Raw genomic sequence first — 18942 nt, 5'->3', positions numbered from 1 at the left:
ATCATCATCATCATCATCATCATCATCATCATCATCATCATCATCATCATCAAATTTGTACATTATTCCCAGACGCCATCTATTTTACTGGACACTGTTGTAAACTGTAGCTTGGCTTCTTGAACAGGTTTTCCAGTTTTTGTAATCTCTCTTCCACTTAGTAATAAATGTCCTCTCATTCTTTTGACAGCTACAGTTATTTGGTTACAGTTATCATATGGCTCCGCCATCTCTCTTTCACATTCTCACATTCTCGGCAGCTTTTGCTAATATGAGATCTGGGTTGCCTCTTTCCAACTCCTGCTTTATTCCCAATCACCACCCTGGTAACTTTTTCTTGCCCTCGCTGTTTTAACATTACATCAATTGATCAATTACATGTATCAGACTAGAACTCAAGAAGACATACACACTTTTCCGAGGCCTTTTTAGGAGGCTTCGAGGAAAGGTTGGTTGCAATCAAGGATTTTTGTTTCTTAGTGGGGGTATCCTTGGGTTTGACAGCCCTGGTCAAGTGTGGACACTCAGATTCGAGCCGAAGTTTTGCTGATGATGGTTCGTGAATCAACCTTGAAGAACTCTGGTAAGAAAGATCATCTTGGCAGCCAGATTCAGTTGTAGATGATCTCTTCTGAGATGGAGAGGGCGGAGGGACTGAGATCATAGCGGTTGGGACCACATGCGGCTTCAAAGCCCTTCCATACAGTAAGGACTGAAGGTGGAAGAGCCGTTTTTTTCTGATCTGCAGGGTAACGTGGACAAGCTCTGGAACACAGACCACCCCTTTTGAACAGCATTGCTTTAGGGGTCATTCACATGTGGCCGGGGGGTAGCGCAACTATGCAAATAATCTCACCCATGCATTCTGGTTTTGTTGTTCACAATATGGAATTATATCTCTGCAGGCTAGGTGTGTCAGCAGTCAAATAAAGCTGGAGTTGATGGTGCAAATGTATTCAAAGCACATTCAAGGCATGCAGAGTTTTATCCTGGGCCTATTTGCATTGGTTATTCACACAACCAACAATGTGAATCTTATAGAAAAAACTCTGAAAACAACCTAACATTTATTTTCCCAGGTTAAGTGGGTTTTTTGGCAGCATCCCCCCCCCAAAAAAAATCTCAATCAGATGCATTCAAAATGCATGTGGAAAACAAAGATTCTACCTGGATTATTTTCACTGTCAGAATAGCCCCTTAGAGCATAGTTCTCCCTTCCAGGAGAAAGAACCTTCTGTTCTAGCACCAGACACATGTTAACTCTTTGGACGTATGCCTAAAAATGTCTCCTGCTTCCTTCTTTCATACTGACTCTTGGCCAGCCCCCTTGCTTGCCCAAGAATCCTGCTTCAAATTCTGAACATCTTTGTTTTTATTTTATTTTCTTCATATTTTTAACAATTTCCAGTATCTTGCAAAAGTACAGTGCATTTAAAAGGTCTAGAAGACTGCAATATTTTTTAAAGCCTGTGAAGTTATTATTCTGTACATACTTCATTGCTATTAATGAAAATGATAACAAATTCCACTCTTTCATGTGTGTGCAATAATACTTTGATTATTAAATGCCTCCTGGTTCTTCTAGTTCTAAACTAAAGAAAGGACATCCCTCTGAGGTCAACTAGCAATTAACTGAAAGGTTCTGATTGAATATACTATTGACTGCTCCCACATCAGGCAGCTTCCTGTTTATTATACCTTATGGGCTGTTTAAGTGCCAAGACATTAAGCTGTCAATAATCTATTAATACGGAACAACCCCCACCGCTTTCCCCAAGAAATGCTCACCTATTTAGATCAATTCCTCACAATTAATTTGAATTAGTTCTTTAGGTTATTAAAACACAAAATTCACAAAGCCACAGAGGAACAGATCTGACCAGAACTAGCCTTTGAAATCTAGCTTTGCCTTCTAAACTACCCAAAATCCAAAATCAAAGGTGGGAAGTGTGTGTGTTTTCTTGTGTTGCTTCACTGCAACTCCCGAACTTCCTCATCCTTAGCAATGCTTCTAGGAATTGTAATTCAGCAAATCTGAAGGGCTGCATACTTCTTACCCCTGATCTGATTCTTATTCTAGTTCAAACTAGAGTAAACAAACAAAACAACGGAATTTACAGAAGAAGTGACTTATCATTCAGCATCTGAGTCAAGGGTTCTAATCTAGCTTGGACTGGTGGTTGGGATTTGGGAAGTAATCTTTCATTTTACACAGCATATGCCTAGTTTTGCAAGTTAGGTCAACCAGATACAAAAGTGCTATGCAATGTATCTTAAATCCTTCAGATAAATTTCATTAGTCCTACCTATTACTTCATTAATTCTGTTATTTATATAATTGATGCAATGTGATAGTATCATCCTAGAATCAGTAACAATAACCACTCAGTGCTGGGAACAATCCCTAGCCCCAAGGCTGACACAATGTCACTGCCTTGTGCAGCAAAGATGCAGGACCCCAAAAGCTTGCTCAGCTTTTGGAAGAGGTACACCACAACTGGACATCCTGACTGATATATCCTGACATCAGGCAGGACAGAGTTCTACAGTCCTAGTTCAAACTTTTATCTAGGATATTCTCAGCAACTTGAGAATGTGGCACTATTTTAATGACGAGTGAAGTGAAACTGAATGGATTGTGCTACTTTAAGCTTGAAACAGGCCTGCTCCATTTGGCATGTCTGTTTCCATTTCTGAACAATGAAAACTATCTCTAAGTTCAGATTGTTAGAGCAGTTCTATTCAGACGCAATGCTTCTCCTCCTCCCTCTCTCTCGCCCCCTGCCCCTCGCCATTCAACAAAAAAAGGTTGGATTAATAAAAAGGTATCTTTTTTCATTTCTTTATCAACATTAAGAAGACACTAAGTTAAATTTAATTAACAATTTACAGAGAAGAGAGAAATTATTTAGAGGGACTTTCAGATCTTTAGCATTCAAGTGCCTGGGAAGAATACTTCATATAGAAAAGTTTTAATGAATTTAATAGAGAAAAGCACTTTAATTAAATGCTGTCAAAGAGGATTGTATTAATGACTGCACACAGAGGAATTTAAAGCCAGCCAAGTATATTTAGCAAATAGGAACTAGGCTTTCGAAGGCTGTAACTATTTATGTTTCCGTAACTGCAGTGCATCTAGATCACAGTGCCAAGTAAAACCAGTTATGTTATTAGATATGATTTTATTTATTAAGGACTATTAAAATTTCAAATGCCAGAGGGAAAACATTTTTCACTTTCAAAATGGAACAAAATTATTTCCTGCTTGCATGAAGAGAAAATAGGGGAAGAAATAAATAATAAATAGTAATAATTACTTAGCACTTAAGTGCTCGAGCACTGTCTGTCCACGTAACTTAAGGCCATGTAGGAATTCTACCAAGTCTCTTCTCAGTGACTTAATCAATTAAGGGGATTCATGGTTCAGTGAAGATTAGGAATCAAGATGCAGAAAACACTTTTTAATAAAACTTCTATTGTTGTTATAGTGGATTTCCAAAATTATTATTATTTGGCACCTGGAAATTATTGCAAATGCACATGCAATATATTCAAGTATAATTATATTTGAACAGTCAGACTTTTTATGTTATTTATTTAAATATCCTGCCACTTGCATCTTACATCAAGTCACAGAAGGTAGAATTTGCTCACAACTACCCAGTTAGCTCACTGTCCAAAGTGACAATTTTGAATCTGAAGCACCTATATCTTCCAAAAAAAAAAAAAAAAAAAAGGAATCCTTGCTCAGACTTAACTAAATGCAGGAGAAAACCAAATGAGGAATACTGTAGTGTAACCAACTGCAGATTAACTGCAGAGGTACTAGACAGCAGACTACCAAAATATTTGTAGAAAACATGTGCTTCAATCTTTCTGGCACATGTGAATAGAACTACTTCCGTTCCAGGGGAAGGCAGGATAGATGCATCATATCTATCACGCCTTCCTGTCCCCCTCCCAGCCTGAAGGACCTGAGGGTCTCTCCAACCGTGCCACAAACCCTGTCGCTGCTCCTGTGCAATGCCAGGTCTGTTAATAACAAGGCCCACATCCTCCAGGATCTCCTGGAGGACTCGAAGTGTGACCTGGCTTGCATTACCAAGACCTGGCTGGGGCCTGAAGGGGATGCTGTGTGGGCTCAGGCCCTGCCTGCTGGGTACTCGGTGAAGGACCAGCGCAGGTTAGGTGGGCGGGGGGGGTGTGGCCTTGGTACATAGGAACACCGCGTCCCTCACCAGGAACCACATCCGACAGACCTCCTATATTGAGTGTATTTACCTGACCCTAAAGGCTAGGGACAGTCTAGGGATTCTGCTGGTGTATCGGCCACCCCATGCATTAGCGGACTCCCTTAACGAGCTGACACAGCTGGTTGCTGAACTGATGTTGGAGACGCCCAGGCTTCTTGTCCTGGGCGACTTCAACATCTCCCTCACGGCCAGCTACGTTCCACCCGGTGCGGCTCGGGAATTCATGGATACCATGGCTGCCATGGGCCTGTCCCAGCTGATACAGGGTCCCACGCATTGCGCGGGTAATACACTTGATTTGGTCTTCTGTTCGGATGCGGAAAATCCGTGGGTGGAAATAGCTAATATTTCCCCCTTGCCATGGACGGATCATTTCCTGGTAGAGGTGAAAATCAAGGCCTCTACCCAGATCCCCCCCGGGGGTGGTGGACCAGTTAGGATGGTCCACCCTCGAAGGCTGATGGAACCTGAGAGGTTCCAAGAAGCCTTAGAGGGGCTTGCGGTTGGAAATGACGGCGACTCTGTTGATGCCCTTACCGGTATCTGGAATACCGGTCTTTCTGGGGCTATACACAGAATCGCTCCCAAGCGTCCTCTCAGGCCCGCTTCCAATCGTAAGCCTTGGTATACGGAAGAGCTCCGGGCGAGGAAGCGGGTTCTGCGACGACTAGAGTGCCGTTGGCGGAAAGACCTTCGCTTAAACGACAAGACTCTCCTAGACCGGCTGTTGAAGGACTATGGAGAGGCAATACGAGCAACAAAGAATTCGTTCTATGGTGCTCGTATTGCGTCCGCTGAGTCACGTCCGGCAGAGTTGTTCAGGGTGGTCAGGGAGCTAACTCAGCTCCCTCCTGCCCTGAACCAGATCCTTGAACCGTCTAAGGCCTGCTGTGACCTTTTCAATGACTTTTTTGCGGATAAAACTTCTCGCATAAGCGAAGGTCTGAACGCCGATGTTAATGCAGAACCTAGGGTAGGAGTGTCCAGAGCCTCCGTGGACTGTGTTACACTGGATCAGTTTGAGTTGGTGAGTACCGAGGATGTGGACAAGATCCTCGGAAGTGTTCGGAAAACGACCTGCTCTCTTGATCCCTGCCCCTCGTGGTTAGCGGCCCAGGGGGGACCGGTGGTAACGACATTGTTACGCCGGATAATTAACACCTCTCTCAGGGAAGGGCGATTTCCATCGGATCTTAAATTGGCCATCGTAAGACCGATCCTAAAGAAGCCCTCCCTTGACCCCCTGGTACATAATAATTATCGGCCTGTTTTGCTGCTACCATTTTTGGGGAAGGTGATCGAGAGAGCGGTTGCGATCCAGCTTCAGGCGGTCTTGGATGAAACGGATTATCTGGACCCATTTCAAACTGGCTTCCGGGCGGGTCACGGGGTTGAGACGGCCATGGTCGCCTTGGTCGATGATCTCCGTCTGGGCATCGACAGGGGAAGCGTGTCCCTGTTGGTGCTCTTGGACATCTCAGCGGCTTTCGATACCATAGACCATGGTATCCTTCTGGGACGCCTGGCTGAGGTGGGGATTGGGGGCACTGCGCTTCAGTGGTTCCGTTCCTACCTCTCCGGGAGGTCCCAGATGGTGCAGCTGGGGGACGTGTGCTCCAGCGAGCGGGCCCTTAAAACCGGGGTCCCTCAAGGAGCCATTCTGTCCCCCATGCTATTTAACATTTACATGAAACCGCTGGGAGAGATCATCCGGAGACATGGGGCGCGGGGTTATCAGTACGCTGATGACACCCAAATTATTTTCTCTATGTCTCCGACTGATGCAGTGACTGGGGATGGCGTCTCTCCTCTCGTGGCCTGTCTGGAGTCAGTAATGGGCTGGATGAGGGAAAACCGACTCAAACTTAATCCAGAGAAAACGGAGGTACTAGTGATAGGTCCCCCTGGTCCAGGAATGGCGGTGGTTCCACCTGTCCTGAATGGGGTCACGCTCCCTGTGAAGGACTCCGTGCGCAGTCTGGGGGTGCTTCTTGACTCGTCCCTTCACCTGACTGCTCAGGTGAATGCGACGGTCAAGAGTACCTGTTATCAGCTTCGGCTGATTCGCCAGCTGCGCCCATACCTGGCCCAGAGGGACCTTGAAACTGTTGTACACGCTCTGGTAACTTCGAGATTGGATTTCTGCAACGCACTCTACATGGGGCAACCCTTATACCACACTCGGAAGCTGCAAGTAGTGCAGAATATGGCAGCACGGCTGGTCACTGGCGTTTCCAGGACCAGCCATATAACACCGGTGCTCAAAGATCTCCATTGGCTGCCTATTCGCTTCCGAGCTCAATATAAGGCGTTGGTTATTACCTATAAAGCCCTAAATGGCTTGGGCCCAGGATTCCTGAAGGACCGTCTCTCCCCGTACATTCCGCCTCGCACCCTCAGAACATCTGGGCAGCAACTCCTGAAGGTGCCTGGGGCAAGGTTGGCCGCTACGGCCAGAAGATCCTTTTCCACAGCTGCCCCAGCCCTTTGGAACACGCTGCCCATAGAGCTCCGCTCATCTACCACCCTGGCCCAATTTAGGAAGGGACTCAAAACCTTCCTATTTAATCAGGCATTCCCCGACTAAACATCCTATGGGCCTCCCTCCTCACTCGTGGCCGTGAGGTTGGGCTAAGGGGTTTTTATTGTTTTTATGTAGAGATGATGTTGTTTTTAATCTGTTTTATATTGTATTTGCTGCACTAAGGTGCATTTGTAAGCCGCCCTGATCTATTTGGAAGGGCGGGGTATAAATAAAATTTTTATTATTATTATTACAAACCCAGTCACTTCATGCAAATAAATAAATAAATAGGTTCTTTGACGGTTTTCTGGTTAAAATCAACATGTTGAACTGATTCCAGAACTGAGAAACAGTGCATCTCACACTAGGCCACAGTGACATTATCTGGTTATCTCACACCTAGGCATGGTGATTCCAGAAGGAAACACACCACTTAAAGCCAGATGGAATTAACAATTGAGATTGCAATTCCCAGATCAGATAGAAAATAAGAAATACCTGTCATCAGCACATTGATAACACTTCAGTTCATTCTTTCTGGATGACTGCTCCAATGGTTTCATGTCAATATTTTTTGTAAGGAGAAATAACATGGCAAAGAGAAAAGCAGCATGCACTCACAGGACAACTCAGAGGAACTCAAGCAACAGTCCTAAGGAACACAGAAATACATGGGCCTAAATCCATTTATCCAACTAGAGCAGATATGCCGAGAGAATGGGAACTTGTTCAGTCACCCCTTACAGACGTTTCACTGATTCATTTGGTCTACTCTGTTTAGGAGTAACAATTGGATTTAAACCATAAATGGAATGATCATAGCAAGGCATAGGCAAGCCAACAAACTGCCACCAAGTCCTGAAAGAGAACTATTTATTTATTTGTTTGTTTGTTTAACAGAAGTTGACCTATATACACCAAAAGCTTGTGAGAGTTACAGAATTGATGACAATATTTCTCCTACCACTTGTAAGCCACAGGTCCTCATCCAGAGTCACTACATTGGTTTCAGTACTGTAGCTAGATCTAAAACCAGAATGGCAGTGATGGGGGGAAAAGTAAGCTTTCTCCAGGAAAGTCTGGGGTTTTTTTTATACTGTCTGCTATAAATTCCATTACTTTGCTTAAGTGGTAGAGATAAGAAACAACAATAACTGGAATGATCCTTATTTCGCACGGTTTGTTGGTTTTAGAAATGGTTGAATGGAGATAATTGTATCTTTTCCACTTGTAGGGAAGATCTATAGTTCTCTGTAGCAGCAAAATTAATGTGTCTAAAGGAAATACAGTGGTGCCCCGGGATACGAAATGATCGCGTTACGAAATTTCCGGGATACGAAAGTTAGATTGGAAAAAACTGTTCCGGGTTACATATTTTTTTCGGGTTACGAAATTTATTTCGGCGCGAAATTCAAATGCGAAGCACGGCTAGTGGCTTTCCAGTCGCTAGCCGCGCTTCGGAAAAGCCTTTTCGGGTTGCGAAATGTATCGGGTTACGATCGCAGAGGCGGAACGAATTAATTTCGTAACCCGAGGTAGCAATGTAGTATGAATGATGGGGAAAGTCCAATGAATGTATGTATGAGCCAATCCTATTAACAATTTTAGGAGTAATGAAGTAAAACTGTGAATGTCTGCATTTGTCACTTCCGGTAAATGGGGTTTGGTCCTATTATAATATCTGAACAGGATTCTACCTGAGTGATTATAAAAGCAAAGTGTTATCACACACATGCATCAATCCATTTTCTACCTAGAGTAGCTTCCTGGGAGCATTGTCTGCTGATATAATGGTGCTTGTAAAAAAAAATAGTTTCCGTGGCTATCATCATCTGAAGTGGCATGTCAAACAGACTTTAAACTGTTTTTGAAGAGGTCTGACATAAGATTCTTCCAGAGCAGGCAAACCATGGTTTCTGTTGCCCTGGACTATTTTCTGACAGCCTTTTATTCCCATCCTCAAATGGGCTTCTTTTTCATTCAAAAACATATCAGAACAAAAAGGACCCTTTTCTTTTCTTCCTTTCTTACATTTAAAAAAACCTATAGTATGTCAGAGCAATAGTGAAAAGTCACTTTTGCACTATAATACTGTAATCCCCCCCCCCCCCCCAAATTCAGATTGGAGACAATTTCCCCTTCATACAACAGGATCACCTCAGCAATCCATGCTCTGGTTTTTGTTTTGTTTTTAAAAAAGTTGCACAAGAGTCCTAAAGCAGATTCACGAAATTGCTACAAACAGCCATAAAAAGAGTGGAATGAGTGGATGCTGAGGAGACAATGAGTGGCAAAAATCAGTAGAAACCAAGTGACTGTAACACAAAAACCCATGCTTCTTTAGGCCAATCTGGACGAGTTCAATATTTGCCTATCATTTCTTCTATCACTCTCAACTCTACATGAACCACAGAGACACATGATGCTGAGACAGGAACAAAAACATCTGTTACCACCACTACCACTACCACCACTACTTTTTTTGTAGTTATGTGTCTTCAAATCATTTTCAACTTACATCAACCCTAAGGCAACCCTATTTTTTTATTATTATTGTCCCAGATTTTCCAATTCAAGAGTGAAGGTAACTAGATAGAACTTTGTTGAGTGCAGAGATTATAGGAAGCTAGGTGACTCATAACCAAGTTAAGAGTGCTGGTGTAGCCAGGGAGAAATGATAGTTTACCTGTTCAACAAGGGTAACATATGCTTGGTTGCATGGCAGGAGGTTGGTATTTACACACAATTTTTTATACCTTGTGATATTATGATACAACTGAGATGCCCTTCACACATGTTACATCAGCACTATGAAAGACTTACTTCTATGCCATTTTTGCATTAATCTGTTTTTAACCAAATAAATAAATAAAACCATTATATGAAAATTCATATTTAAATGTTTTAAATATTTTTTCATCCAATACTTCTAAATGTACTTGCTCTCAAAGTACAGAACATTTCTAAAACCTACAGGACAGCATAGCAGGCAGTATAGATGACTTCAGGAGAAAAGGAAAATGTTTTAAAACCACCTCTCTTCTTACTCCATTAATAGAAGCTTTCACTTCTGACCAGAAAGCCAATCCTAAGGGTGTTACCCTAAGACAGCAGTGTAAAGGTTACTATGTGGGGCATGATTCAATGTGGCTTTGGCATCTAAATTCCTAAATATCTTAGGATCAGCACATTACACAGGATTAGAGGTGGAGGGAGGGGGGGGGTCTGTATATTTTTTTTTTTGGCCCGAGGAAAAAAAAGGACAGTCTCAAAAGTGACAAAAATCTCTTTTGTCTGGGATATATTATCTACAATTTTCAGGATAAAATGAAATCTAAAATATACAGTACTGAACTAAGGAAGTTGAATATTTCTCCTCTTCCCAATGTAAGTTATACTATGATTATTATGGAGTTATTTTTAATAGAAATCTGCAGCATTCTCTAGCCACATTAGGCATCAGAGTTAAACAGAAACAGCTGAAATGACATGATAGGTAGGTTTGGCTTCAATAGTGAAATCTCCGTGGCTTTCCACAGCAATTGTAATAACTATCTACCATAAGAAACTCTACTGGATATCTCATAGTCAAATATAAAGGGCCTCATTGCCCATAATGTGTAACTTATTGGTTTTGTCAAAATGCATGCAATGCTTGCAAGAACAAGATTTCTAAGCTTCTATAAATTGTCATAAAATGTCCAAATGGTGCTTACTAAAAAGAAAAGTGGTCAAACATTCATTAAAACAAAACCACCAAGCATAGTCACATATTTCTCCATGGCAAAGTATCAGTTTCTAAGAAACATGGCAAATAAACTATAGCAAGGAAGCAATATTTTCACTTTGGAGATTTTGCTATTTTTATGTACCTTCCATTAAAGTAGCTGCAATTTGTTCAGACCTCAAATACCTTCTCTCAAAATATTTAAATGTGACCACTCAATTAAGTGGCATGAATACTGTTATCAAAGTTTGACTATATATAATGTGGGTATATTAGTCACCAAACAATAATTTAGGAAGTTATTTTTTTAAAAGTTAAAGTCATGCTAGGCATCTTGGAACTTAAAACATGGTGATCCTTTGGGAGAGGAGATATTTATATCTCCCTAACCCTCAAGAGGGATGTGGTGACTTCGTGGTTAAGATGCCAGTTCTGATGATCGGAAGATTGGCAGTTCAAGGCCCAAATGCTGCAAGATGGGGTGAGCTCCTGTCACTAGGCCTGTATCATTTAAATAGCATACCTCCAAAATGACCTGAAGCAGCTTTATTTTGGCCTGTCTGTTCGGGCCCTTACTGAGTGATCCTGGGCAAGCTACACTTGCCCTCAACTTCAGAGAATAGCAATGGTAAACCCCCTTTTTAGAAACTGACCAAGAAAACTCCATGATAGGTTCACCATAGGTTCACCATAAGTCGGAAATGACTTGAAGGCACACAAGAGTAACAACAACAACAACAATTTTCTGTCCACCTCCATTACCTATTATTTAGCTTAGGAATTTTGTACAGTGTTATCAAAATTATAATCAAATGGAAATGAATGGATAAAAGATCTGTTAAAAGAATATTTTCATCCTGTCCCTCTATTGCCACATTTAGTGGAAGTTTGAGAAATTTTTAGAATAATCTTTCTTTTGGACAAAATGGTCATGCAAATGAGATTCTTGCGGTGATTATCCCAAACAGCCATTCTGAAGACTCATATATAGCACAGAACAGCCATGTTGATGTTTAGAATGCAAAGTGGCAATGCACTCTTTCCACTTCTGTCACAATTTCCATTGCATTTTGCTTCTATTTTTGATATGTGAGCATGAGAAGTACAATCAAGTTATCATTTACAAGCCAAAAAAAGTACTGTTTTGTTTATTTATGGCGCGGTACAAACTGCCAAAAAGCGGTGTACCGTGTTGGCATTAGGGTTAGGGAGCGCGCACCATGTACATGCTCCCTAACCCCTAAAACATCATGGCGACATAACAATGGCAGCGCCCTGTGGTGCACTTGTTATGCCGCTCCCGCAATTTGGCGGCTGCGGCTTCCCTCCTGTGGAAAAACCACCACCGCCAGCCTGGACCTTCAAGAAGGTATGTACCAGGTCCAAGATATATATTAGTCATTTCCTTGTAATCCACATTTAACTCTGTTCAAATGGTTATGCCTTAATAGCTTCTATTAGCTGTGGATGGGAATGCTCCATACTGATGCACATTCCCATTTATATTTAGCCACTGCCCCCCACTTCCATGACCCCGTGAATCCACTTGCCAATCATTTCAAACCGGCTTTCGGGCGGTCTACGGGGTTGAGACTGCCATGGTCTCCTTGATCGATGATCTCCGTCTGGGCATGGACAGGGGTTGCGTGTCCCTGTTAGTGCTCTTGGACATCTCAGCGGTTTTCGATACCATTGACCATGGTATCCTTCTGGAGCGCCTGGGGGAGTTAGGAATCACGGGCACTGCGCTTCAGTGGTTCCGTTCCTACCTCTCGGGCAGGTTCCAGTTGGTGCAGCTGGGGGACGTGTGCTCCGATAAGAGGGCCCTTACATCTGGTGTCCCTCAAGGAACCATTCTGTCCCCCATGCTTTTCAACAGTTACATGAAACCGCTGGGAGAGATCATCCGGAGGCATGGGGCGCGGGATTATCAGTACGCTGATGACACCCAGATAGTCTTCTCTGTGTCTCCGACTGATGCAGTGACCAAGGATGGCATCTCTCCTCTCGATGCCTGTCTGGAGTCAGTAATGGGCTGGATGAGGGAAAACAGACTCAGTTTGAATCCAGAGAAAACGGAAGTGCTCGTGATAGGTTCTCCAGGCCCGGGGATGGCGGTGGTTCCACCTGTCCTGAACGGGATCACACTTCCTGTGAAGGACTCTGTTTGCAGTCTGGGGGTGCTCCTTGATTCGTCACTCCACCTTACATCTCAAGTGGATGCGACGGTCAGGAGTACCTGTTATCAACTTCGGTTGATACGCCAGCTGCGTCCCTACCTGGGCCGGGGGGACCTTGAAACAGTAGTACATGCTCTGGTAACCTCTCGAAGGGGCTTCTGCAATGCGCTCTACATGGGGCAACCCTTGTACCATACTCAGAAGCTGCAATTGGTGCAGAATATGGCAGCAAGACTGGTCACTGGTACTTCCAGGACCAGTCATATAACACCAGTCCTTAAAGACCTTCATTGGCTGCCTATTCGCTACCGGGCGCAATACAAGGTGTTGGTTATCACCTATAAAGCCCTAAATGGCTTGGGCCCAGGGTACTTGGAGGACTGCCTCTCTCCATACAATCCGCCCCACACACTTAGGTCTGCCGGGAAACAACTACTAAGAGTTCCAGAAGGGAGATATTCCATCACTAATCAGAGGACCTTCTCCATCTCGGCCCCTAGGCTCTGGAACTCGCTTCCCAGCGAGCTTCGCTCGGCCACCTCACTGGACCAATTTAAAAAGGGGTTAAAAACACACCTGTTCCAGCAGGCATACCCCTAATGCCCCCAAAGTACTCCCCTCTCAGTAGCACTGTAGTACTAGCTGGTGCTATTTGTATTGTGTACTTGTGATTTTATTTTGATGTTTTATTGGGTATAATGCTGTTGTTGCATTTTAACATGTTGTTACCCGTCTTGATCACTGGAAAGGCAGGCTACAAATAAATTATTATTATTATTATTATTATTATTATTATTATTATTATTATTATTATTTTGGAATGAAAAACAATAATATATATGTTGCTAATATAACCTGTTGAATTGACACTGTGTCAATTTTTAAATAGCTTCTAGAAAACACTGATTTTGGAGAATTCAGAGCTAGATGGAGCAAAGGGCAAAGTTAATGTTATGAAACCTCTGAGAGTGACAGTCTCAAAACAGTGCAATGTAAAAATTACAGAGATTAGCTTTGATTCTTCATGATGACTAGTACACCAACAATTTTATCAGGTTTGTTCCTTTTCTAAGAAACAACTGAAGTTGAGAAGAGGACATGGGACATGGTTTAGCACAGTGGCTAAGCTACACATAAATAAATGCATTGTTTAAGAACAGCACCAACTGTTTAAGAACAGCATTGTCCAGTCTCCCTCTCCCTCCCCCCTCTCTCTCATACATATTGTGCTAAATTCTGCCACACTCAACAAAGATATACATATAAACTAAGACTGCTCCCTATTGTCAATATCATTTAATCAAGTCTAACAATGCCCTCTTATTGCACTTTGCACAAAACCTAATGTAATTACTACATTATTCAAGCAATTCTCTTTCTTTTAAAAAAGATTGTTTGTTTGATGCAGGTATTTTGATCTTAGTCTTGTTCAAAATCAGATATTCAATGTGCTGCTTAATTGCTTAATTCATTTTCATTCTTACTTTATAATTGCATGTATACATATGGTACTCCCTCTTCTGATTACAGTTTTGTGTCAATGCTATTTGCCAAGGAGAACTGGCCATGACCTGTGTTCATTGATAGCTTCTGCTAAGGAATTTTCTATCCCATTGCCTCTGAAGTATTTATCTCCTCCTCCCCTTCCATATCGGCTTATGCATCAATCATATCTACCTATTTGTTGTATGAAAATTATAATATGATATTAGTATGGTAAGAGCAGAAGACAGCATTACAATCATGACACTGAAATGCAAGTCTGCAGTTAAATACAGTCTTGTAGAAGAGATCCTAAGCTTTGCTTCTTTATTTACTCATAGAAACAAGAATCACACTACTGTTGCTGTTTTTTCTCAAAATGACAATACTTAGAATAAGAATTGCATTAAAATATTGATGCAGTAGAGAGCAGGCGGCACACAGGACTAACTCATATCACAATAAGCAAGGTTTTACAGGAACCTAGTTTTATTGTCCATGAGCACAATGCTCACACAACACTTCCCTACTGTTCCTATTGCACTTGGGAGCAGCTAAAGATGCCTCAAGAAATCAGAAGAGGAAAAACAACCTAGAGTGCCTGCTCCTGCCAGGTTTGGACATCAAACTAAAAACTATAGACAGAAGGACCATGGTTGGTTTAGTCATTTCTGCTTAGAGGAGGAGCAATAGGCTAGCACATCACAGCATGCTGACTCATTGGTAACAAGTCAGAATTCATTAAAAATTTGTCTAAATGAATATATTTTAATCATGTTAATCTCTGTTACAGCATTAATAGAGATTACTGCATATACTCATGTATAAATCTAGAAATTATAGTCAAAAAATTGACCCAAAAAAACTTGAGTCGACTTATCCACGGATCAATGTAAGTACTATACTTTAACTCATATATATATTTAAAAAGAACCACCCCCTTTCTCTAAATAGAGTGATAAACGGTGAGAGCTTAGTCCATCCTGGGAGCACCAAAAAGAAGCAAGGCTCCCCTCTGCTCTTTCATCCATCCAGCCTTTAGGATAAGCACAAACAGTTACAGTATACCTGACAGGATTTTTTAAGTTCTTTGGCATCATTTTCCTTTGCATTATCCTTTACATCCTTTGTTACATGCCCCTAAATTTTACCCTTAATTTATCCACGGGCCATATCAATATCCATAATTTTAGCCCCAAAACATGCCCTCGACTTATACATGAGGCGGACTTATAGTCAAGTATATACGGTAATCATTAATCTGTATTAACAGCAATGTGTAACAAACTATTTCCTTTCCTGGCACTTTCTGGTTGATGAATGGATAGTTTATATAGAAAATGAACTCTAATGAATGTTTTCAAAAATAGGCACTTTGCTGCACCTCAGATAATTTGGCTTTACCATGCTTACCATTTGACTCTGATCAGCCTTGATTTACACAAAGCCCTGAAGCTGTCTCTTTATCTTGTAGAAATATTGTGAAGTAAACCTTTACTTTCATTAAGGACAGCAGTGATAGTCAATGTGCCAATTGTCACAAGAAGGGATTGTGATAGGTGGCTACACAATTCATTGAACTTTATGTCACAGCCTACAATAGGCTATCTTGCTTACAAATCAGTCAACAAGGCAGAGAGAGCAGAATAAAAACCCACCTACTGAGCATGTCAGTATTCCAAGAAATAAGTCAAGAGATTGCATGCTTTCCTTCTGAACTAGTCAGCTCTACTTTCCTTCCCTCTCTACCTAGCCCCAACAGTCATGGTGTGAGGAGGTACATTATTGCTATATCTCTCCATTTGGACTTCTGGAAATAAGAGAGCTGCACTTTGCCTACTGATTTGGGCCCTCCTTTAGTGTGATATTGTTGCTTTTTGCCAAAGTGGATAGGTGTACAGACATGTTTGCATGCATGGAGGCCTCCACTTGGCACACTTTCTGTGGATCAAAGCGTTTCACAGTGCAGAACATTTTTGGCAACAAAACATCCACTGCCTCCATTTACCAATAAATGTTCATGTACACAAATAGCTTTGCCTCCTTATTATTTCTGAATCTGTTTTGATGTGCCATGACCACCCATTCATTCCCAAAGTCAATACAGGGATGCAAATTTAAGAAATAAGTATTATCACACTCTCCTCCCAAGTAAATTTATATGCTTTCCTTAGCAATTAGCAAATAAAATTATTCTGTCTGGACATCCAGCAGCTGTGAACACTAGGATTTGAAACCCCACTTGATCATGGAAACTCATTGGATGACCTTGGGCAAGTCTCACACGCGCATCCTCAGAGGAAGGCAAAGGCAAACATCATCTGAACAAATCTTGACAAGAAAATCCCATGATAGGTTCACCTTAGGATCATCATAAGTCAGAAATGACTTGAAGATACACAACAACCAATATTCCATCCAGCACAGGTTCATCATGCCTAGGCCCAGCATCTGATGAAAAGCAGCCCATTTTAACTGCCAGTGCTCTGGATGCTTTAGGAGAGAACAGCAGTCAGGCACAGTAGCATTGTCCCTTGATCCCAGTAAAAGGCCCTCCATCCTAACTATCACTGCTGTGGCCTCAGAAGGAGAGAAGAGCAGTTATCATATCCTAAACGTAATCCCCTCCTCAAATGTCAATCTCTTTTCCTTGTGAGTCATGTATTTTTTTAGATTGTAGGCCTCAGGACAGTGTGTGTGTGTGTGTGTAAATGATGTAATGATGATGTCAGCCAGAAAAAACAGAGTTCTTATCAAGAAACCAGATACATTCATCCAATATGTTCTTGCTGTTTATGAGATATGACACTAAGGGAAGCAGATAATTTTATAGAAAAAAAAATACTAGCCAGATTGTGGGTTTGTGATACAGCAAGATTTTGGGCCTTAGTTCAGAAGAAGCATATCAAATCCAAAACTACACAGAGAAAAAATAAATGAAGAATGCCTTACAAGAAGTAAGTGTGTGTGTGTGTGTGTGTGTGTGTGTGTGTGTGTGAAATCATGATAAGTGGGAAAAGTCTGAATAACTGAAAGCACAATTACAACTTTTAAGTAGTTTAGGTCCAAAATACACAAAAGAGCAAACTAATAATAACACACAATTGCAAGATATAGTAGTCACCAGAACAAAGACTGCACTGACTATTCGTGTTGTAAGAATAATAAATCCTTTGCACAATAGTCATTAGTTTTTGTGATTCACCAATGACAGTGCATCTTTCCTCTCTATTTCCTTTTCTTCCAAAGACTTTTTTGGGAAATCACAACAAAATATAGTAGCAATAGCAATAGCAAGTATATTTCTATACTGCTTATCAGTGCACTTAAGCACTCCCTAAGCGTTTACAAATTGTAAGCTAATTGCCCCCAACAATCTGGGTACTCAATGTTAGAGACTTCGGAAGGATACAAGTCTGAGTCGAGCTTCAGCCCTTTTGCTAGTACTGAACTCGCAACCTTACTCACAACCTTATGGTTTGTGAGTGAGTGGCTGCAGTACAGGCATTTAACTACTGCGCCACCAGTAGTGCCTAGTAGTTCCAAGTATTCATCTCATTAATGTACTTTCTGCATAAAAAATGATGCCACGAACAGCTACCATGTCAAGAAATATAAATACTAAAGTCAACATTCAGCCAAACATAATCTCTCCAAACTAAAGAACTTGTTAGCACTTAGTACTAAACCTTTAATTTTCTAAATAGTTCATTAGCAAGGGCATGAGTAACTTTTTAATGGCAAACTTTATGCTGGTTTGTGATTGTAATAAATACTCATCCATCTGTCTATAATGGCAAACCTTTGCTTCCTCTATCTCAGCAAGATAATAGTTATCAACAGGTTTCTGCCAACTTTAACAATTTCAGGTAAACCAAATGCTGTATTGCCACTAAATCAGCATTCAACTAAATGATTTTAATGAGTTAAATTTATCACTGGGGCAGTGACATTCCCACCTCTGGTATCAACAATGGTGGGGGGGGCTGTTGGTGGCGGTGGCAGCAACAGCCAAAAGGGCACATTCAGCCTTTTATTTTGCCACAACAATGAAGATCTCATGAGAAAGTATTACAAACACTGATTACTGTAGATACAGAAATAGAGTTGAGAGGGAAAAACACTAAGATCCACGCATGTTGGTATGATGTTTTATCTAACAGACTCTTCTAAAGTATTTCAGCTACTGAAAAAAGCTATGCAATATAAAGGTATGACAGAGTAATCAGAGCCCAAAAGCATTTGGGAAGGCATATTTCCTCAAACAGAGTAAATATTAGGAAGATTAAGCTTTATTGCCAACTTGAGATAGTAAGGATGTTCAATTATGTCACATGATACAACCCAAATACAAGTACAATCAGCACAGATGTGACAAATATGATCCTATAAGCCATCGGTTCTTTTTCATGAGTGGCACTATAGGTATCTTAACTGCAACCCAATAACAGAATTTATGATCAGGTTAGCAAACATAAGAGGCATGGCAGATAGGCATAACAATACCTGAAGTACAATTTCCCCCAAAGAAAGATCTAATGTATCAGGTGTACTGGAGAATCTCCAGAGTTTTGCTATTTGTAGTTGCCAGCTTGTTCCAGATAGTCTTCATTTTTTTTTAACTTTGATTGTAATAAATAATTAATGCCAGGCTTTGTAACTTGCTGACAAATACAAATGCATCACACTCCAATATAGTGTAATGTGTCACTAAGAAACTACATGCACTATGGAAAAAAAAAGTGTTTGAGGAATTTCAAAAGTAGGCTAAATATT

The 18942-nt window shown here is 41.4% G+C and overlaps 1 protein-coding gene across 2 annotated transcripts in view; it reads right to left on the bottom strand.

Annotated features, from left to right (window-relative positions):
• The window catches only part of SATB2 (SATB homeobox 2), a 190404-nt gene that overhangs the window by 24423 nt on the left and 147039 nt on the right, over positions 1 to 18942 (bottom strand). The window lies entirely within an intron of this gene.

The sequence above is a fragment of the Sceloporus undulatus genome, chromosome 1 (assembly GCF_019175285.1).
Source record: "Sceloporus undulatus isolate JIND9_A2432 ecotype Alabama chromosome 1, SceUnd_v1.1, whole genome shotgun sequence".
NCBI classification, from domain to species: domain Eukaryota; kingdom Metazoa; phylum Chordata; class Lepidosauria; order Squamata; family Phrynosomatidae; genus Sceloporus; species Sceloporus undulatus.
This window is presented reverse-complemented; position numbering and strand designations above follow the sequence as displayed.